The 16,977-nt window shown below is 46.5% G+C and overlaps 1 pseudogene across 1 annotated transcript in view; it reads right to left on the bottom strand.

Annotated features, from left to right (window-relative positions):
- Window positions 1-16,977, bottom strand: part of LOC309552517 — a 154,648-nt pseudogene that overhangs the window by 67,314 nt on the left and 70,357 nt on the right. Inside the window, exon 5 of the transcript in view lies at window positions 10,512-10,685. The product of the transcript in view is annotated as an uncharacterized misc_RNA (transcript). The remainder of the gene's footprint in view (window positions 1-10,511; window positions 10,686-16,977) is intronic.

Raw genomic sequence — 16,977 nt, 5'->3', positions numbered from 1 at the left:
ATCAGAATACCTTCATATATCAGTTGCCACCACATATCAGATGCCCCATCAGAATATTGTCTTAGATCAGTTACCCCAATCAAGATACCCCTTTATACCAGGTGTACCCTTACATCCAGTGTCACCTTAACAGTGCCCCCTTACATCAGGTGTTCCCATAACAGTGCCCCCTTACATCAGGTGCCCCCTTACATCCAGTGTCCTCATAACAGTGCCCCCTTACATCTGGTGTCCCCTTACATCAGGTGTTCCCATAACAGTGCCCCCTTACATCAGGTGTCCCCTTACATCCAGTGTCCTCAAAACAGTGCCCCCTTACATCAGGTGTCCACATAGCAGTGCCCCCTTACATCAGGTGTCCACATAGCAGTGTCCCCTTACATCAGGTGTTCCCATAACAGTGCCCTCTTACATCAGGTGTTCCCATATCAGTGCCCCCTTACATCAGGTGTTCCCATAACAGTGCCCCCTTACATCAGGTGTCCACATAACAGTGCCCCCTTATATCAGGTGTGCCCATAACAGTGCCCCCTTACATCAGGTGTTCTCATAACAGTGTCCCCTTACATCAGGTGTTCCCATAACAGTGTCCCCTTACATCAGGTGTTCCCATAACATTGCCCCCTTACATCAGGTGTCCTCATAACAGTGCCCCCTTACATCAGGTGTTCTCATAACAGTGTCCCCTTACATCAGGTGTTCCCATAACAGTGCCCCCTTACATCAGGTGTTCCCATAACAGTGCCCCCTTACATCAGGTGTCCCCTTACATCCAGTGTCCTCAAAACAGTGCCCCCTTACATCAGGTGTCCACATAGCAGTGCCCCCTTACATCAGGTGTCCACATAGCAGTGTCCCCTTACATCAGGTGTTCCCATAACAGTGCCCCCTTACATCAGGTGTCCTCATATCAGTGCCCCCTTACATCAGGTGTTCCCATATCAGTGCCCCCTTACATCAGGTGTCCTCATATCAGTGCCCCCTTACATCAGGTGTTCCCATATCAGTGCCCCCTTACATCAGGTGTGCCCATAACAGTGCCCCCTTACATCAGGTGTTCTCATAACAGTGTCCCCTTACATCAGGTGTTCCCATAACAGTGTCCCCTTACATCAGGTGTTCCCATAACATTGCCTCCTTACATCAGGTGTTCTCATAACAGTGCCCCCTTAACCACTTGCCTACAGTGCACTTTCACCCCCTTCCTGCCCAGACTGATTTTCAGCTTTCAGCGCTCTCACTGAATGACAATTACTCAGTCATGCAACACTGTACCCATAAAAAAATTTGTGTCCTTTTTTTCACACAAATAGAGCTTTCTTTTGATGGTATTTAATCACTACTGGGTTTTTTATTTTTTGTGCTATAAATAAAAAAAGACTGAAAATATTGTGAAAAAACACATTTTTATTTGTTTCTGTCATAAAATTTAGCAAATGAGTAATTTTTCTTCACAAATTTTGGCCAAAATTTATACTGCTTCTTATCTTTGGTAAAATAACCCAAATAAGTGTATATTATTTGGTCTTTGTGAAAGTTATAGAGTCCACAAGTTATGGTGCTAATCATTGAAAATTGATCACACTTGACCACACCTGATGTACTGAAGGCCTATCTCATTTCTTGAGACATTAAAAAGTCAGGAAAGTACAAATACCCCCCAAATGACCCCTTTTTGGAAAGTAGACATTCCAAGGTATTTAATAGGAGCATGGTGAGTTTTTTGAAGTTGTCATTTTTTCCCACAACTCTTTGCAAAATGAAGACATAATAATAATAACAGTGTCCCCTTACATCCGGCGTCCTCATAACAGTGTCCCCTTACATCCGGCGTCCTCATAACAGTGTCCCCTTACATCAGGTGTTCCCATAACAGTGCCCCCTTACATCAGGTGTTCCCATAACAGTGCCCCCTTACATCAGGTGTACCCATAAAAGTGCCCCCTTACATCAGGTGTCCTTAAAACAGTGCCCCCTTACATCAGGTGTCCCCATAACAGTGCCCCCTTACATCAGGTGTCCTCATAACAGTGCCCCCTTACATCAGGTGTCCCCATAACAGTGACCCTTACATCAGGTGTCCCCATAACAGTGTCCCCTTACATCAGGTGTTCCCATAGCAGTGCCCCCTTACATCAGGTGTCCTCATAACAGTGTCCCCTTACATCAGGTGTTACCATAACAGTGCCCCCTTACATCAGGTGTTCTCATAACAGTGCCCACTTACATCAGGTGTCCCCATAACAGTGCCCCTTTACATCAGGTGTCCCCATAACAGTGTCCCCTTACATCAGGTGTTCTCATAATAGTGTCCCCTTACATCAGGTGTTCCCATAACAGTGTCCCCTTACATCAGGTGTTCCCATAACAGTGCCCCCTTACATCAGGTGTTCCCATAACAGTGCCCCTTACATCAGGTGTTCCCATAACAGTGTCCCCTTACGTCAGGTGTTCCCATAACAGTGCCCCCTCATATCAGGTGTCCTCATAACAGTGCCCCCTTACATCAGGTGTTCCCATAACAGTGCCCCCTTACATCAGGTGTTCCCATAACAGTGTCCCCTTACATCCGGCGTCCTCATAACCGTGTCCCCTTACATCAGGTGTTCCCATAACAGTGCCCCCTTACATCAGGTGTACCCATAACAGTGCCCCCTTACATCAGGTGTCCTTATAACAGTGCCCCCTTACATCAGGTGTCCCCATAACAGTGCCCCCTTACATCAGGTGTCCCCATAACAGTGCCCCCTTACATCAGGTGTCCTCATAACAGTGCCCCCTTACATCAGGTGTCCCCATAACAGTGTCCCCTTACATCAGGTGTTCTCTTAACTGTGTCCCCTTACATCAGGTGTTCCCATAACAGTGCCCCCTTACATCAGGTGTTCCCATAACAGTGCCCCCTTACATCAGGTGTTCCCATAACAGTGCCCCCTTACATCAGGTGTTCCCATAACAGTGTCCCCTTACATCAGGTGTTCCCATAACAATGCCCCCTTACCTCAGGCGTCCTCATAACAGTGTCCCCTTACATCAGGTGTCCTCATAACAGTGTCCCCTTACATCAGGTGTCCTCATAACAGTGTCCCCTTACATCAGGTGTCCTCATAACAGTGTCCCCTTACATCAGGTGTTCTCATAACAGTGCCCCCTTACATCAGGTGTCCCCATAACAGTGTCCCCTTACATCAGGTGTTCCCATAACAGTGCCCCCTTACATCAGGTGTTCCCATAACAGTGCCCCCTTACATCAGGTGTTCCCATAACAGTGCCCCCTTATATCAGGTGTTCTCATAACAGTGCCCAATTACATCAGGTGTCCTCATAACAGTGTCCCCTTACATCAGGTGTCCTCATAACAGTGTCCCCTTACATCAGGTGTCCTCATAACAGTGTCCCCTTACATCAGGTGTTCCCATAACAGTGTCCCCTTACATCAGGTGTTCCCATAACAGTGCCCCCTTACATCAGGTGTTCCCATAACAGTGTCCCCTTACATAAGGTGTTCCCATAACAGTGCCCCCTTACATCAGGTGTCCCCATAACAGTGTCCCCTTACATAAGGTGTTCCCATAACAGTGCCCCCTTACACCAGGTGTCCCCATAACAGTGCCCCCTTACATCAGGTGTTCCCATAACAGTGCCCCCTTACATCAGGTGTTCTCATAACAGTGCCCCCTTACATCAGGTGTCCCCATAACAGTGCCCCTTTACATCAGGTGTCCCCATAACAGTGTCCCCTTACATCAGGTGTTCTCATAATAGTGTCCCCTTACATCAGGTGTTCCCATAACAGTGTCCCCTTACATCAGGTGTTCTCATAACAGTGTCCCCTTACATCAGGTGTCCCCATCAGGTGTCCCCATAACAGTGCCCCCTTACATCAGTTGTCCCCATAACAGTGCCCCCTTACATCAGGTGTTCTCATAACAGTGCCCCCTCACATCAGGTGTCCCCTTACATCAGGTGTCCCCATAACAGTGTCCCCTTACATCAGGTGTCCCCATAACAGTGCCCCGTTACATCCAGTGTCCTCATAACAATGTCCCCTTACATCAGGTGCCCACATAACAGTGCCCACTTACATCAGGTGTTCCCATAACAGTGCCCCCTTACATCAGGTGTTCTCATAACAATGCCCCCTTACATCAGGTGTCCCCATAACAGTGCCCCGTTACATCCAGTGTCCTCATAACAATGTCCCCTTACATCAGGTGCCCACATAACAGTGCCCACTTACATCAGGTGTTCTCATAACAGTGCCCCTTACATCAGGTGTTCCCATAACAGTGCCCCCTTACATCAGGTGCCCACATAACAGTGCCCACTTACATCAGGTGTTCCCATAACAGTGCCCCCTTACATCAGGTGTTCTCATAACAATGCCCCCTTACATCAGGTGTTCCCATAACAGTGCCCCCTTACATCAGGTGTCCCCATAACAGTGCCCCCTTACATCAGGTGTTCCCATAACAGTGCCCCCTTACATCAGGTGTTCCCATAACAGTGCCCCCTTACATCAGGTGTTCTCATAACAGTGCCCCCTTACATCAGGTGTCCCCATAACAGTGCCCCTTTACATCAGGTGTCCCCATAACAGTGTCCCCTTACATCAGGTGTTCTCATAATAGTGTCCACTTATATCAGGTGTTCCCATAACAGTGTCCCCTTACATCAGGTGTTCCCATAACAGTGCCCCCTTACATCAGGTGTTCCCATGACAGTGCCCCCTTACATCAGGTGTTCCCATAACAGTGTCCCCTTACATAAGGTGTTCCCATAACAGTGCCCCCTTACATCAGGTGTTCCCATAACAGTGTCCCCTTACATCAGGTGTTCCCATAACAGTGTCTCCTTACATCAGGTGTTCCCATAATAGTATCCCCTTACATCAGGTGTTCCCATAACAGTACCTGCCCCCTTACATCAGGTGACCTCTTACATCCAGTGTCCCCATAACAGTGCCCCCTTACATCAGGTGTTCTCATAACAGTGCCCCCTTACATCAGGTGTTCTCATAACAGTGCCCCCTTACATCAGGTGTTCTCATAACAGTGCCCCCTTACATCAGGTGTTCCCATAACAGTGCCCCCTTACATCCAGTGTCCTCATAACAGTGCCCCCTTACATCAGGTGTTCCCATAACAGTGCCCCCTTACATCAGGTGTTCTCATAACAGTGTCCCCTTACATCAGGTGTTCCCATAACAGTGCCCCCTTACATCAGGTGTTCCCATAACAGTGCCCCCTTACATCAGGTGTTCTCATAACAGTGCCCCCTTACATCAGGTGTTCCCGTAACAGTGCTCCTAGAAATCCAAAACCCCAATCAGAATATCAGATATCGAATATTCATATATCAGTTGCCCCCTTCAATGAGCCCCCATATATCTGTAGCACTGCCCCCCTAGGGAGCTGCTCAGTGTGGATTCCCCTGGGTTACCCATAGCAACAGTCTGTAAAACTTATCACTTTAAGACTTGGCTCAGACAATGAACAGTCAAGGGAATTTGGTTTTTGTGTTTAATTTTAGAACTTGGATGGGAGAAGGGATGAGTGGGATACTCCAACTTGAACTATGCACAATTTCTGAGGAAAACTGACTGTAGTGTGTGCGGCAAGGCCGCTGCTTCACCTTGCCACTTCACCTTGTGAAGTAAAAGATATGTTCCTGAATGAATTCCTCTTCAGGGTCCTAACCTAGCACCCCCTTTCTCACTTCCCATGCATGCTAGCCCTTGTCCACTGACTCTCCACTGGAGTGGTCCCCTTACTGGGCAGACCCCTGGCAAGCTTCCCAGTACTCAAGGACACTTTTTCCCTGGGTTGCTCTGCCTTCAGCTCCACTCGTCAGTATCCTGGCCCTCCTGGCTCAGCATCACACACTTGGTCCACTAGGCCGACCGCCTGTGACCACCTTCCTTGCTGACAACCGTCACCCTCCTCCTGGGACCTGACTTCCTGCCCAAAGACACCCTGTCACATGTGCCCCCGGCTTTTATGACCTATCCCAGAATGCACCACTGTTTTGCCAACCCATTGGGACAGCCACAAAAGCCTGTGTGTCACTGGCTGGGTTTCCTCCACTGTCCAACAGGCTCTCCCATTGGATACAGCAGGGACACTCCCTCAGCCCAAATGAATCACACCCTGGACACATGCAACAGGCAGAACTAACAATCGGGCTCCCCTGATAAGCAGATAGAGCTGCTAAGCTTTTACCAACCTAGCACCTACCTAGGAGGGTACTACATCCACCCCCCACCAAAATTGAGGGACACAATAAACGCACATGCGCACTAGAGGGACACAATAACCGCACATGCGCACTAGAGGGACACAATATCCACACATGGGCACTAGAGGGACACAATAACCGTACATGAGCACTAGAGGGACACAATAACCGCATATGTGCACTAGAGGGACACCACCGCACATGGGTACTACAGGGACACAATATCCGCACATGCGCACTAGAGGGACACAATAACCGCAGATGCCCCCTAGAGGGACACAATAACCGCAGATGCGCACTAGAGGGACACAATAACCGCACATGTGCACTAGAGGGACACAATAACCGCACATGGGCACCAGAGGGACACAATATCCACACATGCGCACTAGAGGGACACAGTAACCGCACATGTGCACTAGAGGGACACAATAACCGCACATGGGCACTAGAGGGACGCAATAACCGCACATGGGCACTAGAAGGACACAATAACCACACATGTGCACTAGAGGGACACAATAACCGCACATGGGCACTAGAAGGACACAATAACCGCACATGGGCACTAGAGGGACACAATAACCGCACATGGGCACTAGAGGGACACAATAACCGCACATGCGCTCCAGAGGGACACAATAACCGCACATGCGCTCCATAAGGACATATTCATGCATGCTATAGGAACACAATACCTGTGCAAGCACACTAGAATGGTGCAAAAACGGCAAATGCGCACTAGAGAGACACAACAGCCCTGCTTGCACACCAGGAGAACCCAATTAACAATAATTAATAAACACGCACGTGCGCAGGAAATAACATTATCATGAAACTTTCTCATCTAGTGGCCTCATCTCACCAGTTTATGGGATTGATTTTCAGGTTAAACCATTAAAAATTGGAGGGACAAGCAGGTGGAGTGGAACTTGTCAGGAATGCTAAAGTGCAGAAAACTAGTAAGGACCCCATGAGTACCCCTCCCCCCGTAGACCGTCTTCCTGCATTCCTAATGTCAGTCTATTGGAAAGCAAATCCGATCTTTCCGCAATCAAACTCCAATATTGCAAAAATGTAAGATTAGTGCCACCTTGTGGTAACATGGAGAGAATCACAAAGGAGACCCCTGTACTGCCTGTGTATAATGTACAGACTAGGCTTACACATACACAGTGTGACAGACTTCCAGGGGGTGCCGATGTGGACTCTGAGTGGACGGCATTTCCTTTACATTGTCCTGGACAGGATCTGAACTGAGGATACCAGTGCTGCAAGGCAGAAGTGCTAACCACTAAGCCACTCCGCTGCCATGATCTCAGCGCTGTTCCTCAGTTTGCTCTGCGCATTATAAACTATTCCATTACGTTCTGCTGATCTCCTGCAGCCTCTATGTAGCCACTTCACAATTATACACAGTCCAGTGATGGCTGCCTGGCATCAGTTTCCTGATGGTGACAACACTGGACTTTGCGCTGAAAAAGCCATACTAAGCTTGTACGACAACGCAAGAGCACAATTGGGGGACAGGGACAGAGCGTTGTCACCCCATACCAGGAAATGTCTTATATGGCAGGATCACCAGGGAATATTTTAACCACTTAAGCCCCGGAGGATTTGGCTGCTCAAAGACCAGGCTCTATTTTGCGATTCGGCACTGCGTGACTTTAACGGACAATTGCGCGGACGTGCAACGCTGTACCTAAATGAAATTGATGTCCTTTTTTGTCCCACAAACAGAGCTTTCTTTTGGTGGTATTTGATCACCTGTGCGATTTTTACTTTTTGCGCTATAAACAAAAAAAGAGTGACAATTTTGAAAAAACAACAATATTTTTTCACATTTTTTTATATGAAATCCCCCCCCCCCCCCCAAAAAAAAAAATTTAAAAATCAAAATTTTTTAACATTTTAGGCCAATTTGTTTTCTGCTACATATTTTTGGTGAAAAAAATCGCAATAAGCGTAATTTGATTGGTTTGCGCAAAAGTTATTGCGTTTATTAACTACAGGAAAGATTTTTGTCATTTTTATTGTTTTTTTTTTTTTTAACTAGTAATGGCGGCGATCTGCGATTTTTTTTGTGGGGCTGCGACATTGCGGCAGACATTTTTGACACTTTTGGGGGTACCAGTGACATTACTGCAGTAATCAGTGCTATAAATATGCTCTGTTACTGTAAAAATGACACTGGCAGGGAAGGGGTTAACTTTATTAGAGATCAAGGGGTTAAGTGTGTCCCTAGGGGTGTGCTTCTAACTGTAAAGGGGCGTTGCTTTTGATGTAACCACAGAGACATACGATCCTACATAGGAGGATCATATGATCTCTACAGTTACATCAGGGAGAATGACAGACGGCTTTGTTTACATCAGCCGCCTGCCTTTCTCCCTCTCCAGCGGGAGATCGAGAATGGCCAGTGGACATCGGAGCCGCTGGTCAATCGCACTGGGATGGCAGTGAACGAGCGGGAGCGCGCCTCCGCGACGCGCTCTCGCCCCCTATTGGATAGCGGGCGAGTGACGTACCCATACGTCACTTTGCCCAGGGGGGGGGGGGGGGGGGGGCTGACCGCCGCAGTATATGTACTTGGGGCGGTCGGCAAGTGGTTAAAGAATAACTCCACTCTTGTTGAGAAGAACCCCCCCCCCCCCCCCCCCCTTGGGTGATCTCTGTACATTGCAGGGATTGTAGCAAACCTTGTTGTAGATTCCTTCCTTTTGTTATTCTGAAGAAATCATTGTTTGTTCCTCTGTGTCCATGTGCCAAGTGAATGTGAATGGGAGTGACTTTATAATTATCAATCAGCTGCTGCACCTGCAGGGCTTTAATGAAGAAAGTGGCAGGGTCTGCATCCCTGTAGACGGGATTTTCTATTCGGAGTATCTCACCAAAAATGTGATGCCCAAAAATCTGACTTGTATCTCAGTGCAGACTTCTGGGAAAATCAGCGAGCCAATCACACCAGCAGGAAATTGCGCTCTGTCTATATGTGTACACAGCGCCTCCAGGTGGCCATATTGCATTTTACAGAAAATTACAGCAACTGCAGATTAAAAACGGAAAGGTCATTTTTAACTGCTTGCCGACCGCCCGACGCAGATGTACTGCTTGCAGGCAGCCGCTTCCAGGCAAATCGCCGTACATATACGGCGCTTGCTCTGGGGAGTCTAGGGGGCGAGCGTGTGCCACTGGCGGCGCACTCCGGCCCACGCTCGTCAGCGGAGAAGCCGATGCCGCGGGCAGGCGCCTCGGATTGCCGCCTGACACCCGCGATCGCTCCCCGCTGAGAGAGAAGGACGGTCGGATGTTGTAAACACAGCTGACCATTCTTCTCCCTGGAATGATCACAGAGCTCCTGTGATCCTTCTATATAGGATCACATGTCTCTATGATCATTTCACAAGCCACGCCCCCCCCCCCCCAGTTAGAATCACTCCCCTGGGCTCACATTTAACCCCTTGATCACCAACAAGGTTAACCCCTTCCCTGTCAAAGTCATTATTACAGTAACAGTGCATATTTTTAGCACTGATTACTGCAGTAATGTCACTGGTCCCCCCAAAAGTGTCAAAAATGTCAGTCAGGGGTCCGATCTGTCCGCCACAATGTCGCAGTCCCGCTAAAAAAAAAAAAAAATATCGCAGATCACCGTCATTACTAATAAAAAAAAAAAAAACACCACAACAAAAATGACATAAATCTTACCCTTAGTTAGTAAACGCAATAAATTTTGCGCAAACCAATCAAAATACGCTTATTTCATTTTTTTTTTACTAAAAATATGTAGCAGAAAAATTGGCCTAAAATGTTAAAAAAATTTACATTTTTAAAATTTTTTTGGGAATGTTATATAGCAGAATGTGAAAAAAATATTTTTTTCAAAATTGTCGCTCTTTTTGTTTTATTAGCGTAAAAAATAAAAATCGTACAGGTGGTCAAATACCACCAAAAGAAAGCTCTGTTTGTGGGGAAAAAAAGGACGTCAATTTAGTTTGGGTACAGCGTCGCACGACCGCACAATTGTCAGTTGAAGTTACGCAGTGCCGAATTGCAAAATAGGGCCTGGTCATTAAGGGGGTAAAATCTTCCGGGGCGGAAGTGGTTAAGAACATACAATTACAATATAACTACTGTCACAATTCTATATATTATTTTTCTTTACTAAATTTTTTCCCCACGAAACTGGGAGTTGACCTTTAATGATCGCTGCAAGTAAAAGGATTGGAAATGACATTGATTGATTGATTCTGCGTGTAGTCGGTGTGACATACCTGAAGATGAGCGATGGGCCCACGGTGCATCTGGGTGAGGGCGGAGTCATCTAGGCTGCAGAGGCGTTCAATTGGCTCCTTGCCCCAGGGGAAGTCGTACTGTATGAGGGTCATTTTCCTTCCGTCTTCGTCAGGGTGGTCACCGCTGCTGAATCTGGACGGCAACTGAGCAAACTGGACACAGAGGGGGGGAGGGGTGAGAAAATAGCACCGTACAGTCAGGTCCAGGCATGCTTTTTCAGCATTTCGTCATATGTAAAAATACATTTTATAATATATATATATATATATATATATACATACATACACTGCTCAAAAAATATTAAAGCAACACTTTGAAAACACCTCAGATCTCAATGGGGAAAAATATCATGATGGATATCTATACTGGTATGGACTGGGTAATATGTTAGGATCTATACTGGTATAGACTGGGTAATGTGTTAGGATCTATACTGGTATAGACTGGGTAATGTGTTAGGATCTATACTGGTATGGACTTGGTAATGTATGAGGATCTATACTGGTATGGACTGGGTAATGTGTTAGGATCTATACTGGTATGGACTGGGTAAAGTGTTAGGATCTCAACTGGTATGGACTGGGTAATGTGTTAGGATCTATACTGGTATGGACTCAGTAATGTGTTGATCTATACTGGTATGGACTGGCTAATGTTTTAGGATCTATACTGGTATGGACTGGGCTATTGCGTTAGGATCTATACTGGAATGGACTGGCTAATGCGTTAGGATCTATACTGGTATGAACTGGCTAATGTTTTAGGATCTATACTGGTATGGACTGGGTAATGTGTTAGGATCTATACTGGTATGGACAGGGTAATGTGTTAGGATCTATACTGGTGTGGACTGGGTAATATGTTAGGATCTATACTGGTATGGACTGGGTAATGTGTTAGGATCTATACTGGTATGGACTGGGTAATGTGTTAGGATCTATACTGGTATGGACTGGGTAATGTGTTAGGATCTATAGTGGTATGGATTGGGTAATGTGTTAGGATCTATACTGGTATGGACTGGGTAATGTGTTAGGATCTATACTGGTATGGACTGGGTAATGTGTTAGGATCTATACTGGTATGTACTGGGTAATGTGTTAGGAAGGAAAGGATGCCACATCGTCTGATGGAAATGAAAATTATCACCCTACAGAGGGCCGAATTCAAAGACACCCCGAAAATCAAAGTTAAAAAACAATGCAGCAGGGGAGTCCATTTTGCTAAAATTTCATTGCAGGACCTCAGAATGGTCCTCAGTAGTTTGTATGGCCCCCACATGCTTGTATGCATGCCTGACAACATCAGGGGATGCTCCTAATGAGACGGCGGATGGTGTCCTGGGGTATTTTCTCCCAGATCTGGACCAGGGCATCACTGAGCTCCTGAACAGACTGAGGTGCAACCTGGCGGCGTCGGATGGATCAAAACATAATGTCCCAGAGGTGTTCTATTGGATTAAGATCAGGCGAGCGTGGGGGCCATTCAATGGCATCAATTCCTTCATCCTCCAGGAACTGGCTATATACTCTCAGTATTAGGTGAATAGGTGTAAAATAAACAAACATAATGATCAAATAACACTCGATGTGACTTTTCAAATAAACATTGAAATAAAAGTCCATTGAATAATGTGATCCAAAATGTGAAAAAATGGTGCTCTATTTCCACCTGCACACGTGCACGTGTGCAGGTGGAAATAGAGCACCGATTCCTTATTAGAATATCATTATCAGGCACTTACCTTCTTTCCGCCAGGTAAGGAGGCATTTCACCCGGTGGAGGGAACACTACATCATCACCTTGATTTTTAATTGGATTTTCTTCACCATTTTTTCACATTTTGGATCACATTATTCAATGGACTTTTATTTCAATGTTTATTTGAAAAGTCACATCGAGTGTTATTTGATCATTATGTTTGTTTATTTTACACCTATTCACCTAATACTGTGATTTTGAGTTGGTTTTTTCCCAATTTTGTTATATATTGTTCAATATATGATTTTTCACATTTAAGAAAAGCGCACCATCACTTTTAAACATTAACACATCCTATCATCTGGTTGCAGCCTTTCACCTAATCAGCGCACCCCTTTCTTTTCAATATTGGCTATATACTCTCGCCACATGTCCTGCATTGGCATTGTCTTGCACCTGGAGGAACCCAGGACCCACTGCACCAGCATAGGGTCTGACAATGGGTTCAAGAATTTCATCCCGATACCTAATGGCAGTCAGGGTGCCATTGTCTAGCCTGTAGAGGTCTGTGTGTCCCTCCATGGATACGCCTCCCCCAGACCATCACTGACCCACCACCCAACCGGTCATGCTGAACGATGTTACAGGCAGCATAATGTTCTCCACATCTGTCAGGAAAGAAAGACGCCTCTAAGTGCAGTATTAAAAGGATTTATTATTTGGTGCAAGGGATTAAAAAAAACAAAAAAAAAAACACTTACAAGATGGCAGAGATAACAGACATGTATTAATTGTCCTCTTCTGGTTTGCTGTGTCCTCTGTCTGCTGGGTGAGGGAGGATGAGAGAGTTGTCCTGCAGCTGTCTGGATTCCCTGGTGACGTGGAGGAACGAGGAAGCGGAGAGGCAGATAGCGACCCAGGTTCCAGAACCAAGCTGGAACGCACACGGCTGATATGCCCAACGCCATAACGTGTTTCAGAGCATGTGCGGCTCCTTCGTCAGACCTAAGCCCATGTTTGTTCAGCAGGCACAGAGTCAGAGCCTTGTGTTCAAACTCTCCGTTGAGAGCCAACTGACGACCTCCCGGCCCTTTCGACTTCCTCTGTCCAATCAACGCCTCACAAGACCATCAGGATAGGATAGTCTTGTGAGGAGTAGACATATGCCGGTTTTCGGTAATTCGATATATCGCGGTATTGCATACCCATGGTATTGTTATTGTGGCATTTTTAAAATACAGAGTTTCTCTGCTCCTGGGTCTGACTTGTGAATTGATACATTTGGATGACTCAGTTCACTCACTCAATAGAAAACAGCTCTGGTAATATGATCCTAGAGTGAGAGACTTAGCTCCTCCCTGTAACCAATCAGACAGCTCCCACTCAGCACACACCCACATGCTTCCTTCCCGGGCTCAGAGAGACACATAGTTACATAGTTAGTGAGGTTGAAAAAAGACATCAGTCCATCCAGTTCAACCTATGATGTGTGTGTGTTTGCTTTTAACCGTACATTGTGTACCCCTGTATGTTGTGGTCTCCAAGGTGCCCATCTAATCGTTTTTTGAAACTATCAATGCTCCCAGCTGATACGACTGCTTGTGGAAGAGAATTCCACATCCTTACCGCTCTTACAGTGAAGAACCCCTTACGCATTTTAAGGTTAAATCGCCTTTCCTCTAGTTTTAGTGAATGGCCACGTGTCTTATTGTATTCCCTTTCTCTGAATAGTTTGTTCCTTATGCTAGGGTCGCCAATACAGTATTTGTACATTGATATCATATCCCCCCTCAATTGTCTTTTCTCCAGAGAGAATAAGTTCAGTGCTTGTAGTCTTTCCTCATAGCTGATGTCCTCCATTCCCCTAATTATTTTTGTTGCCCTTCTCTGGACTCTTTCCAATTCCAGCACATCCTTCCTGAGGACCGGTGCCCAGAACTGGACAGCATACTCCAAATGTGGCTGGACCAGAGTCTTGTAGAGCGGGAGAATAATCTCTTTATTTCTGGAGTGAATCCCCTTTTTTATACATCCCAGTATTCTGTTGGCTTTGCTTGCAGCGGCTTGGCATTGCATGCCACTGCCAAGCCTGTTGTCTACCAGTACCCCCAGGTCCCTTTCCATCCTAGACTCACCCAGAGGTTCCCCCCCTAGGGAGTAGCTTGCTTTGACACAGTGAGAGACACAGTGCCTGTGTAACGTGAGAATTACCTAGCCCGTGAGAAAAACCTACCCTCGTCACTTCCGGCCAGGAACAGCTGAGCAGCGCAGCAGTGCGCATGCTCACAGCCCCGGATACCTAATGGGACAACAGAGGAGCTGACTAGTGCTCATGCGCACTAGTATGGAAATATGTCGGTGTACCGTGAAGAAAATCTACCCACGCCGCGGCTACATAAAACAGCTGGGCTGCAACAGCGAGTCATCTCCGCTATATTTAGTAGCCGAGATGAGGGAAGTGCCAGGGGCAGGAGCGGAGATCACTCGTATTGCAGCACAGTTATTTTAATGAAACTGCCGCATTACATACAGTGCCGTGCACCGGAAGTGACGAGGGGTAGGTTTTTCTCACGGGTAGGTAATTCTCACGGAACACCTGCCTTCTACAAGTGTCTGCAAGTACTTTTACCATACACTGTCACTAGATAGATAGATGGAGAGATAGATATACAGATAGATGGAGAGATAGATATACAGATAGATGGAGAGATAGATATACAGATAGATGGAGAGATAGATATACAGATAGATGGAGAGATAGATATACAGATAGATGGAGAGATAGATATACAGATAGATGGAGATAGAGATATAGATGGAGATATAGATAGATAGAGATGGAGATATAGATAGATAGATAGAAATACATACACGGGCATAGCAGCATATATATATATATATATAGATGCACAGGCATAGCAGCCCACATTACATTAGTATATAGCCATCAAGCAGTGTCTGGCCTATCTGTTGATGACTGGTCCTGGCGCTCCGATCCAATGGCCTGGTCATTAAGGGGGCAAATCCTTGCGGCCCAGAAGTGGTTAAACCTGCAGGAGGAGCGGTGTTTTTATCTATAAATTCCTTTACTATTGCTTTAGGCCTAGTTCACATGTATGCGGGTTAGCGGTTCACATGTATGTGGGTTGGCGGCCCATATTTGCACAGGGATAGGGATAGCAGCCCATTGATTTGAATGGGGTTGGGCTGCTATGCCTGCGTTTTCAGCTGAAAAAAGCCGCATGCAGAATTTTAAAAAATGCAGTGGCCGTGAACCCCATCCTGCTTTTGCACCATGCGACTTACTTGCAGTTCCTGCACACGCAAACTGTTTTTAAATGCTGGGCCCATATATTTAAAAACGCAGAAAGCTTGCCAGAGCAGTAACTGCAGGTAAGTCGCATGGTGCAGAAGTAGGATGGATTTAAAGGCCACTGCATTTTTTTAAAATGCTGCATGCACCTTTTTTCTGCGTAAAATGAGGGCATAGCAGCCCATTCAAATCAATGGGCTGCTATGCCTGTGCAAATGTGGGCCTCCAACCCGCATACATGTGAACCGCCAACCAGCATACATGTGAACTAGGCCTAAAGCATGTGAAAAGTAATTTACAAATAAAAACACCGGTCCTCCTGCAGGTTTAACCACTTCTGGGCCGCAAGGATTTAGCCCCTAATGACCAGGCCATCGCATCAGAGAGCCAGGACCAGTCATCACCAGGCAGGCCAGACACTGCTTGATGGCTTATTTTAGGCCTGGTTCACAGAGTCTGTACTGACTGACTACATAATTATGTGCAAAAGTGAACCAAAGTCCCTAAATTCAGCAATGAAATTCAAGTGAGGTAGAAATTTATTAATTTAAGTTTAATAATTGAATACCGTGATAATACCGTATACCGTGACAAAACCCTAATCAATTAATCGCAGCATGGAAATCTGATATCGTCACATGCCTAGTGAGGAGTTGATTGGACAGAGGTAGCCAAAAGGGTCGGGAGGCCATCGATTGGCTTTCGGAGAGTTTGAACACAAGGCTCTGAGCCTGCTGAACAAACATGGGCTTAGGTCTGACGAAGGAGTCACACATGCTCTGAAACGCGTTACCGCCCAACGCTTTCCCCTGACGCCATACAGGCCACGAGCGTTGCAGCTTGGTTCTGGAACCCGGGCCACCATCTGCCTCTCCGCTTCCTCGTTCCTCCACGTCACCAGGTAATCCGGACAGCTGCAGGACGGCTCTCTCATCCTCCCTCACCCGGCAGACAGAGGACACAGCAAACCAAAAGAGGACAATTAATACATGCCTGTTATCTCTGCCATCTTGTAAATGTTTTTAATCCCTTGCATCAAATAATAAATCCTTAGAATTCTGCACTTAGAGGCGTCTTTCTTTCCTTATATGATCCTATAGAGCTGCTTCTCACACAAGTGCTGCCCTCAGTGCAACCGCTCTACCGCAACAAAGGACCAGACAGCCTTCCTCACCAGAGCGCCCACATCTCTCCCTTCCTTTCACGTCTGTCACATGTGCTCAGGGTGAACCTGCTCTCATCTGTGAAAAGCACAGGGTGCCAGTGGTGGAGCTGCCAATTCTGGTGTTCACTGAGGCAGGGCAGTGAGCACAGAGCCCACTAGAGGAAGTCGGGCCCTCAGGCCACCCTCATGAAGTCTGTTTCTGATTGTTCAGAGACATTCACACCAGTGGCCTGCTGGAGGTCATTTTGTAGGGCTCTGGCAGTGC

This window comes from Pelophylax lessonae, assembly GCF_965119305.1.
Source record: "Pelophylax lessonae genome assembly, chromosome: 4".
Classification (NCBI taxonomy): domain Eukaryota; kingdom Metazoa; phylum Chordata; class Amphibia; order Anura; family Ranidae; genus Pelophylax; species Pelophylax lessonae.
This window is presented reverse-complemented; position numbering and strand designations above follow the sequence as displayed.